Genomic DNA, 15,498 nt, shown 5'->3' on the forward strand with positions numbered 1-15,498 from the left:
GGCGGCTCCTTAGAGGACCCCCGCCATTGTTCCTACCAACCTTCTGGGGTTTTCCAGGCAGCCCAAGCTGCTGCCACCCCTCATACAGGTTTCCACCCTCCTGCTGCTTGAACAGCTCAATCCCAGGAAGGCACAATACAGGATTTCCTTTGGGAGAGGGGGTAACACCCTCTCCCTTTGGAAATAGGTGTACATGTCTTGGGAGGGTAGCCTCCCCAAGCCACTGGTATGCTTTGAAGGGCACGTTTGGTGCTCTCCATGCATAAACCAGTCTACGCCGGTTCAGGGACCTCCAGTTCCTGCTCTGGCACGAAATTGGACAATGGAAAGGGGAGTGACCACTCCCCTGTCCATCACTACTCAGGGGTGGTGCCCAGAGCTCCTCCAGAGGGTCCCCGGGTTCTGCCATCTTGAATCCTCTCTTCCTGAGCTGCATTGATCCTGCATCACAGGTGGTGGTCTGGAGTAGTCCTCTTGGTCCTTTCTGCCAGCAGTCCAACTTTGGTGGAGGTAAGCCCTTGCCTTCCCACGCAGGACAGTACCCCCATGCATCGCGTCTCTTGCAGCTACCAAGGCTTCTTTGCATCTCCTCCAAAGGCTTTTCAAGCTCTCTTTAGCCCCAGCCCCTGCACTCCTTCCTGTGGCGCACAGCCCTCTGGGTGCTTCTCCTGCGGCATGGGACCCTTCTCCAGTTGTGCTGTGTGACCTCCTCTGCGAACTCCTGGTTCCTCATCCTGTGGGGGCTGCCTCTTCTTCTGTGGACTCTCTGCCTTGCTGAGGGTTCCCTTGGACTCCACCCATGGGTTTAGTCCTCCTGGGCCTTGCTGGTCCCCAGCAGCTCCACTTTTGCAGCACCCCAACTTCTGCCTTTGCCAAGGCTTGTTTGCGGCTTTTCCACACCACTGACTGTCTGCAATCATCCCTACAGCATGGGACATTGACTGCATCCTCCAGGAACTCTTCACCTGCTCCAGGGCTGCATTCCTGACCATCTTCATCCTACCGTCGACCAACTCCTGCATACACAGCTGGGTGGGTAGTAGCTCCTACTCCTCCTGGACTCTTCTGTGATTTCTGGACTTGGACCCCTTCTTCCACAGGTCTTCCTATTCAGGAATCCACCTTTGGTTTCTTGCAGTCTTGTCTGGGTATTGAATTTTCTTCATTTTCTTCCTTTTGGGTAGTTTGGGGACAATCTAGTAACTTACTCCTTTCTTCTTGGTCACTGGGGGCACTGTGGTACTTACCTTTGGGGTTTCTTAGCACCACCAGGTGCCCTCTACACATTCCACTTACCTAGATAGGGGTCCTGTGTTCGCATTCAATTTTTTAAGTTTATGGTTTGGGCTCCCCCTATGGTCACTATTGTCAATGTGCAATTGCACTGTTTTCTGTCACTTTTTATGCCTATTACTGATAACTAGTGTACATATTTACTTACCGCCTATTGAAGGGTTGCCTATCTAGTGTTTTGGTACTGTGTTACTGTAATAAAGGACCTTTATTTTCATAACACAGAGTGTTTTCTTTCATGTGTGTAAGTGCTGTGTGACTACAGTGGTATTGAATGAGATTTGCATGTCTCCTGGATAAGCCTTAGCTGCTCATCCACAGCTACCTCTAGAAAGCCTGGCTTCTAGACACTGCCTACACTACACTAATAGCGGATACCTGGTATAAGGTATAAGTACCTTAGGTACCCACCAGGCACGAGGCCAGCTTCCTACACTAGCTAGATCAAGCTCCAGGGTATCCTTTAAGGTTTGTGTAAAAAACTAAACTTTGCAAAAATTTGATTCAGAAATTTTGAAAAAAACAAAAAATACAAGAATTGAAATTAGTCCAAATTAAAAATTAAAAACAAGTTTTGCACTAGGACAATTTAGAGGATTTTTCATTTGTTTCACTTAAAACTGTAGTGTGTCTGGATCACACCAAAAATGTTGGTAAGGGCGCCTACATTTATCAATAGGCCACTAACCCCCACTAGGTCCAGTCAGGTCTCAGTAAATTAATCCCAGCTCAACCCTTGGTAGCTTGGCAATGACCAGTTAGGCTTAACTTGAGAGACAGGTGTGTAAAGCATTTGAGAATCACAAAACAGTAAATAAGTAAAACACAAAACACAATAAAAATCCAACACCAATTTACAAAAATAGATTATGTGTGTGTCTTTAAAATGACACAAAAATGACAAAAATCCAATAAAGGGCTCGGAGATATACATTTTTTTTATGATTAAGGCCCTCATTACATCCCTGGCGGTAAATCCTGCTTTCCGCTGTGCAGAAGACCACCAACATACCGCAGCGGCCGCGGAATTCCACTACAGGTATTACGACCCACATCCCGTAATCCGCCACAATACAGACACCCACATAAGTCCGCCACACCAAAGGTCAGTGATAAACTGGCGATAACAAAACCTCCACCGTTACGCCAACAGGAATACGCCAACAGTATCACAACCCATGAATCAACGCAGCGGTCTTTCAACCGCGGTAAACCATTGGCGGTACACACCACCGCGCTCAAAATACACACACATTTACAAAACACAACCACATTGGACAATTCGAAATACACACACCTGATACACATACACACACCACTCCCACCCACCCAATCCAATATAAAACACACACCCACATCACCCTCAAACCCTTACTACCATATTTTAGAAAGAAGGCCAGAGAGAGACACTACCTAAAACAACACCAGCACCCACAGACACACAACACCATCACTTACACAACATCCACGCACCTCAAACAACACATCCCCTCACACATCACAACAGACACCACCTCACACATCACCCACACCCCATCATGACACCACAACGACACCCCAGGTTTTCTGAGGAGGAGCTCAGGGTCATGGTGGAGGAAATCATCCGGGTAGAGCCACAGCTATTCGGATCACATGTGAAGCAGACTTCCATTACTAGGAAGATGGAGCCATGGTGGAGAATCGTCGACAGGCTCAACGCAGTGGGACAGCATCCAAGAACACTGAATGACATCAGAAGGAGGTGGAACAATCTACTGGGGAGGTACGTTCCGTGGTATCCAGACACCAGATTGACTGGCGGTGGACCCCCACCTCCTCCCCCACAACTAACAACATGGGAGGAACAAGTCTTGGCAATTATGCATCCTGAGGGCCTCGCCGGAGTAGCAGGAGGACTGGACTCTGGTGAGACATATCTTTACTACTTTATCCCCCACACCCCACCTACATGCCAACACATACCCCCATCCTTACCCTCACACCCATCACCCCAACAACCCACAGATACCCCACTAACACAACCCACACATCCCAAAACCAAACCCTGCATGTAACACCAATGCATGGACACCCATCACCAAAGCATGTCCACTGCAGAGACTCACTCATACCCCAAACTCACCAATCACACAAGGACCAAGCCATTAAAGCAAGCACAGGAGTAGAGGGTCACTCACCCATTGCACAAGATGGCACACACAGATACAATAACGATGCATTTACACCCCAACAGGACCCATACCCAACGTCACCGGACAGGAGGTGCCAACAACATCCAGTTCCCCCACAGAAGAGACCCACAGTGATGACAGTGGCTCTGCACGCCTGGATCAAGATGACCAGCCCGGCCCATCAGGGGCCTCTGGACAGTCGGTTCCCCCGACACAGTCACAAACCACCAGAGAGGATCCCCCCTCAGGAAACACCAGCACAGCACCCACCCAGCGGGCCCATCCCTCTTTCCCCAGGACATGTCAATCAGCAGTGTGTCCACCACTACAGGGAACCCAGGCAACCTCAGTAACACAGGATGATCAGTTACCTGGGGGCAGTGGCAGTGGGCACACGGTTCAGGGGACAGAGGCACAAGATAATAGGGAAGCTGGGAGGACTGCTGTGCGACAGGGTGAGGACAGGCCCAGGGAACCCACTCTCCACGAGGCACTCTCCAATATCATGGGAGCTTACCACCATTCCCAGGTGACCATGGGCACGGTACTGGCTAAGTTTCAGGAGAACCAGCGGCTGCTGGAGGAACACTACCTGGGGATCAGGGAGGACTTAATGTCCATCAACACCACCCTGGTCACCATTGCAGGGGTGCTGGCAGACCTTGTCAACACCATGAGGGACACAGTGGCACACCAACGGGACCCTGACACTAGCCTGGATGATGAACAGCCCTCCACCTCCACTGGCGCTAGTGGACACGAGACACCGCCTCAGGAACAATAGGCCACCAGCACCCCACCCCCTGCAGATGGAGAACCATGCCGCAAAGGGTGCCTGAGATCCAGGAACAAGACAGAGAACATTGTCAATACCCCCGCCAGGAAATAAGAACCCCCTGAATGTCACCCTTCTGTCCCACTATGTCACCCTGTCTATCCTTAAATTGTCATTGCTCCACTTCCTATGCCCCATTAGACAATGCACCTGTGAAACACATAGACTGGACTCTGCCATGGACATACCTCCACCATCACCCCAGACCATTTTACAACCCCCTCCACTTACTTGCACAGGAATAAACACACTTCAATCACAAAACAATCTGGAGTCAGTCTGTGCTTTCAGAAATGTGTAATTGCAATATCTATGGAATATAGCAATGTCAATTTACTTGTTCACATACCTATGTAAAACAGCTGTAGGCCAGAAGTAAACATAGCAGAGGGCACAAAGTGGGACCCAGATCTGTGAAATGGAAAGTCAAACTGACAAGTCAGGGTCCATACACTGAGTGAAAATGACAGACTTATGCTAGCTCCAACAATAGTATGAGATGTGGGAAGCAGTAACATTTTCTTACCTGTGTCTCACTGGAAGTATTGCATGATGATGTTGTTTCGGTTGTCGATATCCTCTTCTTCTGCCTCCTCTTCTTCACTGTCCACAGGCTCCACAGCTGCCACAAGACCACCATCTGGCCCATCCTCCTGCAGAAAAGGCACCTGGCGTCGCAAAGTCAGGTTGTGCAGCATACAGCAGGCTATGATTATCTGGCACACCTTTTTCGGTGAGTAGTATAGGGAACCACCTGTCAGATGGAGGCACCAGAATCTTGCCTTCAGGAGGCCGAAGGTGCGTTTGATCATCCTCCTAGTTCGCCCATGTGCCTCATTGTAGCGTTCCTCTGCACTTGTCCTGGGATTACTTACCGGGGTCAGTAGCCATGACAGGTTGGGGTAACCAGAGTCACCTGAAAATGTCGAGGGACAACTGTTAGACACACACTAACACTTAGGGACAACCCCAGGCCCAGACACCTATGTCAACTGCATTGGGATCTTGGCCTCACCTATTAGCCACACACGGTGCCGGTGGAATTGGCCCATCACATTCCTCAAAATGTAAGCGTCATGCACAGAGCCAGGATACTTGGCATTGACATGGGAGATGTACTGATCTGCCAAACACACCATCTGCACATTCATCGAATGGTAGCTCTTCCGGTTTCTGTACACCTGTTTATTCCTGCAGGGGGACAAATGCCACATGTGTACCATCAATGGCACCAATGATGTTGGGGATATGTCCCAGGGCATAGAAGTCACCTTTCACTGTGGGCAAATCCTCCACCTGGGGGAAAACGATGTAGCTGCGCATGTGTTTCAGCAGGGCAGACAACACTCTGGACAACACGTTAGAGAACATTGGCTGTGACATCCCTGATGCCATGGCCACTGTTGTTTGAAAAGACCCACTGGCCAGGAAATGGAGTACAGACAGGACCTGCACTAGAGGGGGGTATCCCTGTGGGATGGCGGATAGCTGACATCAGGTCTGGCTCCAACTGGGCACACAGTTCCTGGATTGTTGCACGATCAAGTCTGTATGTGATTATGATGTGTCTCTCTTCCATTGTCGACAGGTCCACCAGCGGTCTGTACACGGGAGAATGTTGCCATGTCATCACCTGCCCCAGCCGACGTGCCCTATGGAGGAGAACTGCGAGCAGAGAGTCATCCAACACTGAGGTATCACAATGTGTTATTTGCAGAAACTTTAGTAATCCGCTATGTGCCGGTATCTGTCTGTATTCCCGGCCTAGATAGGTGTGACGCAGTTTATTTCCATGCCAAGTGGCCCCCTGAAATGGCGGCTGCCTGACCTGTAAGGTGGGACCAGGGGATATGAGGTAACTGCGCTGGTGTTGTACACCGTCGCAGTGGGCGATGGAAGACCGTGGCGCAATTCTGCATTGGTTAACATTGGGCCCTATGGGTTTCAGGAGCCAATGACGATGTACACTGGCGGTGACGGTACGCACCGCCGCGGACGTGACCGCCATTTTCTGTCTGTTTACTCACTTGATACCTGACCTTCAACAGGAGAGGACCTACACTGCAAGTGCTGATGTGACCTGTGTCTGGAAGCGATGATGGCTACAGTGTCTGGGGAAAGGGCCCCTGCCTTCACTTTGGAGGAGTTGGAGAAACTAGTGGATGGGGTCCTCCCCCAGTACACGCAACTGTACGGTCCTCCAGACAAACTGGTGAGTACACTGTGATCATGTTGCATGGGCAATGCCTGCTTTGAGTGGTGTGGATGGAAGATACATGGGGGGGCTGAGGCCTGCATGTGCAGATGGTGAATGTATGTGCGTCAGGACATGGGTGGGAACTGGTGGGCAATGACTATGATGGTCCGGACAACTGAGTAATTTCCTCTCTCCCTGTACCATTCCTATAGGTCAGCGCCCACCAGAAGAAGGGTATTTGGCGTGCCATCGCCAAGGAAGTCCGGACCCTCGGGGTCTACCACAGACGGAGCACCCACTGCCGTAAAAGATGGGAGGACCTGCGCCGCTGGAGCAAGAAGACAGCGGAGGCCCAGCTGGGGATGGTCTCGCCAACGTGGAAGGAGTGCCCGTCGCACCATGACCCCCCTGATGTCCCAGATCCTGGCGGTGGCATATCCGGAGTTGGATGGGCGCTTGAGGGCATCACAGCAGCCACAAGGGGGTGAGTACACTCTCATTCAGCTGACTCTGCACGCATAACAAGGTGTCTGGGTGGGGGAGGTGGGCAGTGGGTTCCCCTAGGCCAGGGCGAACTTGGTAGGCAAGGTCCCTTGTGAGGCAGACTATGGGGCACCCCAACCCCACTTGTGGTAAGAGCCTTCTACATCTAGTCAGGCTCCTGTGACTTTCAGGTGTGCATCAATTGGGCTTAGGCCTCATACCCCATGAACATGTGAAATTTCTAGGAACTGTTAGTGCATGGCGTAGTGCAGAGGGCTGCTCCCTGTGTGTTGTGTCCGCCTACGGTAGTGGTGTTGTATACATTGAATATGTTTTTCATCTGTCTCTCCCCCCCTTTTGTGGTCTCCCTGTTCTTGTCTGCAATAGCATCATCAGGCGGAGGAGCATTGGCACCGGAGCAGGAGGGAGCTGCAACCCACTTTGCCCTGGAGGGTGAAGCAACGGAGTCTGAAGCCACCAGTGGGACGGAGGGCAAGGGGAGCTCCACGGCGGGGACAGGAGCATACACCATTGACAGCGACTCCTCCTTTGATGGGAGCTCCCTTGCGGTGGCGGGCACCTCTGTGCCTACCGTATCAACAGGTACAGCCGCCACCCCCCCTACCAGCACCGCCCTCCCAGCAGCCCCTCAGCGTGTGTCCCGTGTCCGCTCACCCAGGAGGGTGGGCATCTCCTTCGCCCCAGGCACATCAGGCCCTGCCCCAGTCAGCCCTGCTGCCCTCAGCGAGGAGGCTATTGACCTCCTGAGATCCCTCACTGTTGGGCAATCTACCATTTTGAATGCCATCCAGGGTGAGAGGCATTTGCAACAAACAAATGCATACCTGGAGGGCATTCATTCTGGGCAGGCGGCCCAACAGAGAGCATTTCAGGCTCTGGCCTCAGCATTGATCGCAGCCATTGTCCCTGTGTCCAGCCTCCCCCCTCCAACTTCCTCCACCCAGACCCAATCCCCTGTACCTCAGCCTATCCCAAGCACACCATCAGACCAGCATGCACACTCATCAACACACGAGTGGACATGGCAAACATAAGCACCACACATCCCACAGGTACTCACACAAGCACCATCCCCATGCAGACACACCCACCAACATCCACTGTCTCCACTGTGTCCCCCCTCCACATCCTGCTCCTCCCTCCCTGTCTCGTCTCCACTCACACCTGCATGCACTACATCGTCAGCCACTACCTCCATCACCAGCACGCCCATCACCACACACCGCTCATGTGCAATCACCACCCCTACTACCATTCACACATCCCCAGTGTCCTCTCCCAGTGTGTCTGTGAGCCCCCCTCCCAAGGTACACAAACGCAGGCACACACCCACCCAACAGCCATCCACCTCAGAACAGACTCCGGCCCATGCGCCTTCACCCAAATTCAGCAGACGTACACCTCCTACAACCACTACCTCTTCCTCGACTCCCAAACCCCCTCCATCTTCCCGTCCCAGTGTGTCTAAAAAACTCTTCCTGGCTAACATTGACCTTTTCCCTACACCTCCCCCCGTCCTTCCCCTAGGGCCAGGCTTTCCAGGTCCCAGCCCAGCACCTCAGCTACCAAATCCCCAGGCACAGTGGTGCCAGGAACTGAGGGGTCATAGAGTGCGCCACCCATCAGGGCTGCCAGTGTGCCACGTAGTGAGGGCAAGGACATTAACCACCTGTCAAGGTAAAAAAGGTGCCCACATCCCAGAGGGAGAAGCCGAAACAACCAGCCGCCAAGGGCTCAGCAAAAATTAAAGGGGATAGTGGCAAGACACCTGCGGCACCATCAAAAGTGGGGAAGGGCCAAAAGCAGAAGAGCAGGTCAGGAGAGGGCATGGTGGCACCGACTGAGGGACCAGTGTCACAACTTCTGTCCACGACCACACCAACCTGTACGGCGGCGAACACTGCTAGCTGCCCCGCCACCACAACCGCCACCTGCACTGCCACCTGCACCGCCACCGGCATGTCTACAGCCTCAGCGACAGTTCCCAGCCTCTTCCCCAGTGGGCAGCCATCCGAGGCTGCAGGAGACGTCCTGCTGTGTCCCTCAGCAGGTGCTGACCCATGCACCGCTGCCAGAACCGCCGCCACAGACACCGCCGCAAGCACAGCTGCCACAGACACTGCCGCAAGCACCGCCACCAGCCCCACGACGTGCTCGGACAGTGGCACCACCACTGACATGGCTACCATCCACGGTGGTCAGTCAGCTGAGGCTGAAGGAGAGTTCCTGGACCCTAGGCAGCTTTCATGAGGGATGACTTCCATCACTGTTTGCACCTGCAGGTGGAATGCGAAGCCGCAGCAGTGTGGGGTATGTCTCTGCCTCCATGGCGTATCATGCTACCTGTACCTCGGCAATCTCGTGGCACACGCACACCCAGGTGAGGGAATTGTACCGGCTACACTGCAAGTCGAGCACTCTAGGCACAAAGCCCCGTCCAGAGCCAGTGGAGAGATACATCCACTACCTCAGTCCATGGCAAGATGAAGTGCTCTGGGAACCAAACCCCCTCCAGAACCAGTGGAGAGATACATCCACTACCTCAGTCCTTGGCAGGATGAAGCGCTCTGGGCACCAAGCCCCCTCCAGAACCATTGGAGAGATACATACACTATCTCAGTCCTTGGCAGGATGAAGCACTCTAGGCACAAAGCCCCCTCCAGAACCAGTGGAGAGATACATCCACTACCTCAGTCCTTGGCTGGATGAAGCACTCTGGGCACAAGCCCCCTCCAGAACCAGTGGAGAGATACATCCACTACCTCAGTCCTTGGCAGGATGAAGCGCTCTGGGCACCAAGCCCCCTCCAGAACCAGTGGAAAGATACATCCACTAACTCAGTCCTTGGCAGGATGAAGCACTCTAGGCACAAAACCCCCTCCAGAACCAGTGGAAAGATACATCCACTACCTCAGTCCGTGGCAGGATGAAGCACTCTGGGCACCAAGACCCCTCCAGAACCAGTGGAGAGATACATCCACTACCTCAGTCCTTGGCAGGATGAAGCGCTCTGGGCACCAAGCCCCCTCCAGAACCAGTGGAAAGATACATCCACTACCTCAGTCCTTGGCAGGATGAAGCACTCTAGGCACAAAATCCCCTCCAGAACCAGTGGAGAGATACATCCACTACCTCAGTCCTCGGTTGGATGAAGCACTCTGGGCACAAAGCCCCCTCCAGAACCAGTGGAGACTGTTATCCACTTGAAAGACGGTGGCTTTGCACTCCCCAGGATAAAGCAGTGGGCAACCCACCCACTGCAAAGACTTGAGAGACTTTGGTTTTGCACTCCCCAGGATGAAGCAGTGGGCAAACCACCCATTGGAGAGACTTGAGAGACTGTGGCTTTGCACTCCCCAGGATGAAGCAGTGGGCAAACCACCAATTGGAGAGACTTGAGAGACTGTGGCTTTGCACTCCCAGGATGAAGCATTGGGCAAACCACCCACTGGAAAGACTTGAGAGACTGTGGCTTTGCGCTCCCCAGGATAAAGCAGTGGGAAAACCACCCATTGGAAAGATTTGAGAGACTGTGGCTTTGCACTCCCTAGGATGAAGCAGTGGGCAAACCACCCACTGGAAAGTCTTGAGAGAATGTGGCTTTGCACTCCCCAGGATAAAGCAGTAGGCAAACCACCCAATGGAAAGACTTGAGAGACTGTGGCTTTGCACTCCCCAGGATACAGCAATGGGTATGGAGCCCCCTCATGCATCACTGGCGTTGTGATTTCATCTGGCTGAGGTGCCCCCCCCCCCTTGAGGTGCCTGTATATTTTCGGTCTGATGCCCCAGCAGTGTTCTCTCCGTTTCAAGTCAGGTATCATGTGTGGGCTTTGCCCATGCATTTTGGGCCCAGTGGTCCACGGACAATGATTGGTACACTATCCGGACTTGTGTAGTTGGTGTACATATTTGTATATACTGATTATTGAATTTTGACTATCTGATTTTTCATGATTACACTGGTTACAATAATTTCCTTTTGTCCTTGCGTTCTTCCAGGGGGTGGGGGGTGTATATGTAATGTTACTGCATGTATTTGTGTGTATGTTGTTGTGGGTGAGGGTGGGGGTGGGCGTATTGCGTGTTGTGTGTGTGTGTCACTCTCTTTTCCCCCCTCCCCTGTGTTGTAGGTGCAGTACTCACCGTGGTCGTTGCTGCCGCCGTTCGTACTCCTGGTTGATGAGAAGATACACCAGCATGGGCAGTATGTGTAACTCAGCTCCATGGCGTCCTGGTTCCTCGTTGGGTGTCGAGTGGTGAGTGTTTTCCCTTCTGTGTACTGTTTCAGCCGTGCTTTTGATCATGTTGGTACCGCCCCGGAAAAGGTGGCGGATAGGCGTCTTGAAATACAATGTGTGGTACTTTGTCCTCTGCCTGTCTGTTGGTGGTGACGGCCGCTGTGTTTGTTTCTACCGCCGTGGCGGTCGGAGTGTTAAAGTGGCTGTCTATGTTGGCAGTTTCCGCCATGGTCGTGATTCCATTTTTTTTTCTGCTGGCCTGTTGGCGGTATTACCGCTGCTTTAACACCGACCACCAGGGTTGTAATGAGGGCCTAAATGTTTTTAAGGCATAAAAACTAAAAGTGCCAATCTGGAAATCTGGTTGCACTCGACTGGGGCACAGGCAAAATTTGAGGCTGACCGCGAAGGCAGCCCTGCGCAGCTACAAAGAGCAGGAGGCCTCGGTCAAACTTTTATCTTCGGACTTCGTCTTTGTCTTGAACATTTTCTCCACCGGGGCAAAGTCACAAGCCAGATCTGACCTCCCTGGAGCCCTCTTCGGATACGCGTTGCAGGAGACCTCAGTAAAGAACTCAACGTTTGGACTTAAATGATTTTTCGTGATGTAAGTCTTCATCCGGGATGAACTTGAAATTGACCTCCCTGGAGCTCTCTTCGTATACACTGTGCGGGAAGCCTCGGTCAACTTTTTACGTTCAGACTTAGAAACTTTTTGGGAGCTTTTTCTCTCCGGCGTAGGACAACCCTTCACAGCAAGCTGATTTTGAGTCAATATCATCTGATTGCCTTTCTACGAGTCCCCAGTGAAATCCTTGAAGTCTGGGGCTCTGGAGCTTTTCAGCTGGATGAACCTGCAAGTCAGGCTGGGTTGCGGTCAACGTAAATTGGCTTGACTCACGACATCAGGTAGTTCCACTTATGGCGCTTTTTTCCAAAGTTGCTCCAAACTTCTCCATGCTGCCACATCTTCTTCAATGTCTTTGAAGGTTCTTTAGGAGTCAACAACTCACCCCAATGTTCTAGAAACTCTGAGTTGCTCCTTGAGGATTAGGACTTCAACTCCCAGAATGCACCTGGCTCAAATCCAAAAACGACCAAGGGTCACTGGTCAGCTGGTCAGTTTCTTCAGGGATTGATGCAAGAGACTCATGTCAGCTATTTTCTACCTGTACCAAGCAGGGAGTCCCTTCGTGAAGCAATTGAAGACAGGCAAAGTCCTTTTAGTGGTGAAACCCAAGTGTGCAGTTGGTGCAGTCCTGCAGAGTACAGTGTCCAGGTGCAGGTCAGGAGTCCAGCAGGGCAGTCCGTTTTCTTCTTTGTCTTGCTCCTTGTAGGGATCTGAGGTGGTGTGCAGTTCTGCCAGTTTTATCCTTGCTCCTGGGGGTGGAAAGCAGGGGGTCTTCTGTCCTCTGTCCAATCATGTGCAGGCCACCACCCTCTTGAGTGACCACTTCCTGGGAATTGTGGCAAAAATCAATCACAGGGAGCAACATTCTCCAAAAATTCAAGATGGCAAAGATGTTATCTCAGAGGTTAGGTCTGGCTGAGCCCACCCACTGGTATGGCTATGTTTAGCTTGACACACCCCTTTCCAGCCCTCTCTTAATCCAACTAGGGGCACCTGGCTGTCTTGGTATGCAAGAAATGGGAGAGGTACAGTGGCTGTCCCAAATGCCCTTACTTCTTTTTAAGACAAGATTGGCAGCTCTCTCACATAATGTTCTGCCATCTGCTGAGGTCAGCACAGGCCACTTCACACCTCATCAAGGCAGCCTGGCCAATCAGAGAAGGGCACTACAGAGCAGAAACATTTTAACTTTTGGGAAGAGTTCTAAAACTCTTTCTAGGTACAAGTTATGTTAAATTCAACAGTGGCATGTTGTTGGATTTATTATATTCTTTAATTTGGTACTAAATATGCCCTATTTAGCTCCTATTTTAAAATAAAATCTAGCCTATGGAGCCCATTCACTACAATGGGGGAAAATAAATGTAGTAATTTTTCCCTCACCAGGTCTTATAAAGCATGTTTTATAAAGTTCCTGTTTATAGTTACACTGCCCCCACCCTTGGGACAACTATGGCACACCTTAGGGGTGACATATGTAAATACAAGATATCTTAAGACTTTGGAAGTACTTTTAATTCCAAAGTCGAATTTGGGGTTAACTTTAACTTAAAAGCAGCCAGCAAGGCAGACCTGCTTTAAAAATGACCCTAGGCACCAGAGCAGTGCACTTATGGGTGCACTACTTATGCTGGGGTCCCTAAACCTACATGCCCTACCATATAGTAGGGTCTTATAGGTAGGTTGATGTAGCCAATTATAATCAGCCTAATTTGCAGAATCCATTTTAAACAGAGCACTGGCCCTGGGATTGGTTAGAAGTACCCAGGGCACAGTCAAGAATCAATAACCACCAGTATCTGTTCAAAAGGTTTGGGGGTGACCAGGGCAAAAAGGAGGACTTTCCTACACTCATTTCAAGGGGTTCCTCCAGAGGATTGTACTGACAAAATTCTTATGTTGATAAGCATTTAACCATGGACTCTATATAACACGCTTCCTGATGCAAAGACTGCAAATGTTTGAAAAATATGAACATTCCTGGATATGTTCATAATGTTCACAATATTATGGAAAAACGATTACCAGGGAATCTTACAAAGCTATTTCAGTGCAGACATTTTGCTTTATTTTTCCAAGTATTATTTGCAATGTATTCAAAAGCCCTGGGTTTTGCTTGTACTCATGGTAGTTACATATTTATTTATACGCATTTGATGGATTTACGCAAGTATGCTTTTCATGTAGTCAGAGTCTGTTGCGACGAGAGTGGTTACAAACGATGCTCTCGTTTTATACGAGCCAAAGAATTTCCAGCTGCGCCACTTCTGGATTGACAAGTTCATAATAGTGCAAACGAGCTTTTGTATAGATTGATTTTATTTGGTTATAAAAATGGCTGACTGCATAAGTGTTCTTAAAAGTGCCAGTGCGCGACTTGTCGGTTTATTGAAGCATTATGCTCCAAAGAGTGAACTGACGGTTTACTGCAGCGCTCTGAGCGTGTAACAAAAAAACACCTGAACAGCGTATTGTTTGGCTTACTGAACATAGATGGGGTCCTTCATCTGCTCCCTGGCATGCCTCTTAAAGAGTATCGTCGACCTGAGATGCATGAGGTCATTGTGAGTTTGGGAGCTAACGGGGCCTACACCGGAGTTCTTTGTTGTAACTTTCAGCTTGTTATGATTTGAAATCCTAACACTAAAATGAATTCAAGGCCGGAATGAGACGATTTAATAACATGGGTCATTTAAGAATAAAATAGACTTTACTGCTGAAGGTTTGCACCGAAAGGCGTAGAGGCTAACAAATACAACAGGCAATGACAATGATATTTGCTTTGCCTGATGCAAATGGTTTCTCGAGCTTCTCTAACAGGCAACTCAGATACATGAAGAGCTGGAACAATGGCAGCTTCCATCTTTTTCCCTCTCGCACTCATGTGGGTGCGCGCAAGAACACACACACACACACAAAACAAACACGCATGCATACCCCTCTGCCCTTTCTTATATCAATAAAAGATCTGTTACCATATAGACAGCAGCAGTGGTCATCTCATACACAAAGAATGGTACAGCATGTCAGGTTGTTGTGCAAGCTTCGCCAAATGTGTGTTTGCATGATTCTGTTTGTGTAAAATGGTGCTCGTATAGGTATTAGGTGGCGTCGAATGTGAAGAGATGGTGTGCTTTGGTGTGCTTTATCATGATGTGTTTTCTGTGATAAGATGGGTTGGTGTGTAATGCAAGTGCATGCAGCTGCAGTTGTGAGGCAGCTGAGGAATATGTGCAGTGGTTGGTCCACAACGCCTGCCCCAGAACACTCGACCTGAAGAAATTTTGGATGCCACCATCGATGACGCTGTATTGGCCAAGGTGAAACACGCTCTAACCTGGGGCTCCTGACAAAACTTCTCAAAAGTGGCAATGACTGGCCAAGCCTGGAAGAGGAAAAACTGACAAAATTCTTGTTGGTCCACAATGAACTCAGGGTGGTCTCATTCTGTGAGGACCCCTACTGGTGATCCCAGACAGACTCCAACAATGAGTAAAGGAACTAGCCCACAGGGGACATAGGGGCACAGCGAAGGTAAAGGTGCGAATACATGAAAAAGTGTGGTTTCCCTGTCTTGAAGCTGCTGTGGATGACCTTGTGAGGAAGTGCCCAGCCTGCCAACTGAT

Source organism: Pleurodeles waltl, chromosome 1_2 (genome assembly GCF_031143425.1).
Source record: "Pleurodeles waltl isolate 20211129_DDA chromosome 1_2, aPleWal1.hap1.20221129, whole genome shotgun sequence".
NCBI lineage: Eukaryota > Metazoa > Chordata > Amphibia > Caudata > Salamandridae > Pleurodeles > Pleurodeles waltl.